Genomic DNA, 5,955 nt, shown 5'->3' on the forward strand with positions numbered 1-5,955 from the left:
TTTACGTGTTTTGAACAAAATGTGTTCTAATGCTATAACCCAGTTTATGATGATTTACTTTATTGTCTCCATGTACTCAACTCTAGATGCTTATGATGATGTTTGTTTACTTATTGAGATTTTATAATCTCACCACCCTCCTTTCCTCCCATTTCAGGTTCAGTATAGACTGTAGATAGCTAATCTCATCGAGGACTACAGTGGGATCTGCATTTTCCAAACCGTAGGTTCACAGTCCTCTTTACTTTTGTTTATTCGGGGGCCCTCTTGTTATTGTAAATTAAATTAAATATATTTGGCTTACTGTATTTAAATATGTATAAATTTATTTAGCTTTTACGCTATAAAAATTATTCACGTATAACTCTATAAATATTATTTTATAAGAAAATAGAATATTTTACTTAATATTTCTTTTATTTTTTTATTATATTCAAATAACCATAATTTCGTTTTAAATGAAGATTTTAGACTTTTAAACTCATTTTGAATATGAATTATGTGTTTTGTACTTGTATATTACGTTTTAGCCAGTTTCAAAATTTTTGAGAAAAATGACCAAAATACCCCTGTGAGACAAAAAATTAATATTTTATTTGTTTAAAGTTGGAAACAGCTTAAAATCTTTTAGAACACGATATTTGACAATGGTTGCTCACAAGGGAACAAAGAAACTGATAGTAAAGCCTTGCAGGGTTTCGGGTTGACATTCTGGGCAATGAGTGTCTATCGGGACACCACGACGGTTGTCACGGGCTAGAGGGGAGTACCGGGTCGTGACATTAGATGTGTTTTTTTTTAAAGCTTGAAAAAATGATTTCAAAAAGTTTACCAAATGCAAACTTAAAGTGCAAACCTCACATAGAATCGAGAATTAAGATATTAAAGAAAGAATGGCCAATCGTATATGATATAGTACAAGGGAGAAGTATTGGTGGATTTGGTTAGGACAATGAAAAAAACAGGGTTATTACTGAATATTCTGTATGGGATTTTTATATAAGTGTAAGTATATTGTTTAAATTTGTTTACATATTTGTATTTATTTTCTTATCATTACTATAACTAATAATATTATTTATTTACTTTGATTAAATTATAAAGATGCTGTTCAGTTTAGAAAAAAAGAATTTTCTTTTTTTTAATGAGTTGTCTAATATTTATGCTAAAGATGGAACAATAGGACAAGATGCTTAAACTCCTGTTGATGTTTTTAATGAAATTGAATAAGATGCTACTCATGCTATAAATGAAGGTTATGCATGGGAACATGAACTCAGTTTGGATGACATGGATGTCTCTGCTACCCAACCTCAACCATCAGTTAGTAGAAAAAATAAAAATTCTATTGTTAGTAATAGTCGAAGGACCAATGACACGAGTGAAGTGGATGGGTTTGAAAAATACATGGATGCTGCCACTTTACTGAGTGAGAAATTAGAAACATCGGAATATCATTAAGCCATGCTTTAAGGACTATATTACTTGTGCATCAGAAAAATCTTCAAGACATCTTACAAACTTACTGATAATCCATCCAAAATAACTTACTTTTTTACTCTTCCTCCTAGCTACAGACTTAGATGGTTGAAAAAAATTATCTCAAGGCATTGATGTTAAAATAGTTTGTTCATTGAAAACTTTGTTGTTAATTGGTGAGATCTTAAAAACTTGTTGTTAGTTAGTTTGTTTTTCAAGGATAACAATATTATTATGGATGTCTATGTACTTGAATATTATTATGAATGAATATTTGGTCTTAAAATGATTATCGTAGGCTTAGTTTTAATGAACTTACCATTTATGATTGCTTTTGCCAAAATTTGTTATGTGAATATAAGTGGAATTCTTTCTTTTATGTTTTAATTTAGAGACCAAAGGTTGATGTTATGTGATGTGATGTGATTTGAACTTTAAGGTTGGTGAATTTGAAATATATATATATATATATATATATACACGCTATTATACATAGATAACTTTTCTTTGCCTTTTCTCCTCTTGTTTGGAATTAATTTTTTCATCATGTGATAGCATTTTGTTTGCTTTATTTCAATTACTCATATAGCCAGCATCTCATTAAATTCAAATGTAATAATAGTTGTTTTGCAAATATAATAGAAGTTTACTTTATTTTAAAAATAAAATTTTAAAGGTTAATTACAATCAAATAAAATTAGTGGCTCAATTGAGTACAATTTAAATCATTTTAAAGCTTTTTTTTTCTCTTACTTGTAAAAGGTACGTAGAAGCAAGGAAAAGTGGCATCTGCATGTGCTATAAGAGTTTTTTTAAATCACATAACCCAATATGTATTTAAGAGGTAGTTAAATGTTACTAAAAATGACATCTTGAATGGGAAAAAATATTACTTATTTACAATAAAAAGTATTTTTGTCTCATCATTTATTATTTAAGTATTTTTATTTTTTATTCAAAATCTTAAATTTTTATTAAAAGGTATTTTTGTTATTTATCACTTATTCCATAACTATTCTTAAAATTATTACTACCAACCAAATAATGGAATAAGTCATAATAACAATTCTTATCCTATTTTATTCCCATAAACCAATTTATATAATAACTAATCTTCCCTTATTTTATTTGCACGGAATGACTTTTCTATTCTCATGAATGGCTATTCTAGGCCCACTCCATTCTTTCTTGCAAACCAAATATACTGTTAGTTCTTTGATCCTATTGTCATTTCAATTATTCTTTAGGTTGTTGTCTTCATCTTTGAAATTTAGTTACGTTTGGAATGAGTTTCAGTGTTTTTTTTTTCTTTAATGTTATGTGAGTTCATTGTTTTTATTTTATTTTTTTCTCTTTTGTGACGTTTAATTTGATTTTGTGTTTTGATTTTATTTTTGATTTTATTTTTTTATTTCATTGAATTTTTTCACCTTTATGTTTTTGGCAGGTTTTTTTCTTTTGCTGGTATAAATCGGTTTGGATTTTTTTTTCTTTTTCTTGAGGAGCTTTTGATTTCTTGCTGATTGTTGCCTTTTTTGTTCTTTTGATAGTGTTTTTTGATTTATATATAATGCCATGTGAATTTGTTGTTTCATTTTCCCAAGTTTGCTTTGGTTGTTCTGTGTCATATTTGCCTTCATTTAATTTTTTTCTCTCTTTTTGTTTTGACATGTTGTTTCATTCTTTCCTTTTATAACTGTCGTCTATCAAGGTTTAATTGTCTTTTCTCATTGTATTGTTTAAATGTCACGACCCGGAACTCCCCATCGAGCCCGTGACAACCGCCGCGAAGCCTCGACAAACATTCTTCACCCCGAATGTCGATCGAAACCTCGCAAGGCTCTCGTATCAGCTTTCGCACTTCCCCGGTGAGCAATAGTTATCAAATAATCAAAATACGAAGGATTACAAATCATTTCCAAATTATAATATAACATATTGTTTTTTTTTTTTGCTCACAGGGGCATTTTCGTCATTTTTATCGAAAACCTCGAAACTTGCTAAAAATGTAGTAGGTAAGCCGAAAATATATATTTAATGATTAAAAAAATTAAGTATCTAAAACGTTCATTTGAAGTGAAAATTTGACCATTTGAATATGATAAAAATATTCAATAAAATAAACTATTTTCTTGTAAAATAATTTTCATAAAACTATCGGTACATAATTCTTATAGCGTAAAAGATAATTATATTCATATATACTATAAAGCAAATAACCAAAGCATAAAATTTCTTTTACAGTGACACGTGGGCCCATATCTATCAAAAATGCATCGGAAGCTGGAAACCTACAGCTTTTACCGATTCGAGTCCAAATGAAGGTCCTTGTTCAAGTCAGCTAACTACGAAATTCCCTGAGCCTGAAATGTGAGGAAATGAGGGTGGTGAGATTATAAAATCCCAGCGAGTAAACAGATACCATCTAAACTATCTAAAGTCGAGTAAATGGAGACAATTAAAATAAATCATCATACTGTAATTTCATTACCATTCAACTCATTTCAACCAAATAAAATCAATCCATAAAAATCGAGTAATCAACTTGGCTTATGAATTTCTTAAAACTTTGGCTCGTGCCAAAACTCATACTCGGTGATACCTTGCGCAGGGCATCTAACCGAGTCCGCCAAGGCTGTTAAAATTTTGTGTACACTTAAAATATATTTTTGTTTGAAAAAAATACAGCCGTTCCTTGGCGTTGGTTGAGTTCCCCTTCACGTGGTGGTTTGACGTGAAGTGAACCCTAAGCTATACCCCAGGAGATACCCTACGCGCCTCTCCGTTCGAGGTAATAATATAATGGAGTTTACCGTGCCCCTCTAATAGGCTGGTCCACGGAACCCCCTCTGCAGTAAATAATTAATATATAATCCACCAATCAATAAAATTCATTTTAGCATGTCATGGCAATTTATCACAACCTAGCCTCTCAAGGCTGAATACACAGTATAAATAATTATAACACCAAAATCAGTTTAGCCATTCATGCTCATTTATTGTCATAAGCCATTCAATTCATAACCATAAATTTGCAACACAAACTAGCAGTCTCCAATTACTCTATTTTCAAAACCAATATTCGATTTTTCAGAAAATTTATAAAATCATTTTATAAAATCACAATTTCCCTTAAAACATAACAATTTACCATTTAAACCCATTTTTCATAAAATCACATAGTTGTATAAAACTACTCTAGATAATTAAGACGATAATAAGTTTACTCACAATGTCTAGAATGCAGACTTTCGAAGCACTCTGTCTACTGGTCTTCGGATGCAATTTTCTTGCCTTTATTGGAGGACTCACCACCTTGACACAGTACAAAATCGAGAATTTCACTAAGTTGGTACTAAATCAAAATTAAACTAATTTGGACTACCAATGCATGATATGGAATGCAAAAATGCACTGGTAACTATCTAAATCTGGTATTAGCCTAATTCGTCTTATCACCCGATTAAATTCCTAACGGGTTCGTTTAAACTCCAATTTAATTCTTTTCAGTTTCTATACCTCAATTGCACCCAAATTAACTTAATGTCCCTCAGTGTGATGCAAATTATCAGTCCCAACAGTAAATTACGAAAATACCCCTAGTGGGTAAAAATTCGTATTTTTGCTCCGAAAATTCCCATTATTTTTCTAGGCTCATAATTCATTATTCCTTAACCAATTCTCCTAGAATAAAATCAAACTCATCCTCACTCACTACATGGTAAATTCAGCCATTAATGGTTGGGGGAGAAAATAAATTCTTTTGTTGTTGTTTTGTTTCTAAATATGCTAAACTAACTAAAAACACTAACATAAATTAAAATCAAATAAATCCAACAACTTTCTCTCTCCTAACCCATTTTTTCAGAATTGAATTCATCATGAAAACATGTAATTTAATCATGGAAAATAAAGAGAAATGCTTGGGAATAAGAAAACTCAAGCTTAATAGAAAAAATCTCACCTTTTTCACTTAATTTCCTTGAAAATTCACACTTTTTCTTTGATTTTCTCTCTCTAGGGTTTTGTTTTCTCCTTTCTCTCTCTTTTTTTTTTTGCTTGGCCGAATGTTGAAGAAGAATAATGGGTGGGCTGATTTTTTTTATGCATTTTTATTGTTTAATGAAATAATATTATTTTATTCATATTTTAAATATTTTATTAATTCATTTCTTTTTTCTAGCCATCCACTTGTCCTATTTTCTTTCACCATGCATTCCCTTTGACTTATCCAAGTCTTAAGTGATATTTCCAGATTTTTCCAAAGTTTTGGTGGAGCAAATTTTTCAAAATTACACTTTTGCCCCTGAACTTTTCAAAAATTACATTTTTACCCCAAAAATTGAAAATTTTCCATAATGCATAATTTTCACTCCTCATACTCATTTCACACTCCAAATAATTAAATTTGATCAAAATCCTTTCAAAAAAATTAAATTTTCGATTCCGTATGGTAAAATTACCATTTTACCCTTT

At 29.9% G+C, this 5,955-nt stretch overlaps 1 long non-coding RNA gene across 1 annotated transcript; it reads right to left on the reverse strand.

Annotated features, from left to right (window-relative positions):
* Window positions 1–3,570: 3,570 nt before the first annotated feature.
* On the reverse strand, window positions 3,571–5,569 carry LOC148760797 (uncharacterized). Its single transcript, XR_016028567.1, has 3 exons — window positions 5,444–5,569; window positions 4,711–4,794; window positions 3,571–3,842 (listed from the first exon to the last, which is right to left on the reverse strand). It is a non-coding gene; the product is annotated as an uncharacterized LOC148760797 (long non-coding RNA).
* Between the last annotated feature and the right edge of the window lie 386 nt (window positions 5,570–5,955).

This window comes from Theobroma cacao, chromosome 9 (genome assembly GCF_053813885.1).
Source record: "Theobroma cacao isolate CCN51 chromosome 9, ASM5381388v1, whole genome shotgun sequence".
Classification (NCBI taxonomy): domain Eukaryota; kingdom Viridiplantae; phylum Streptophyta; class Magnoliopsida; order Malvales; family Malvaceae; genus Theobroma; species Theobroma cacao.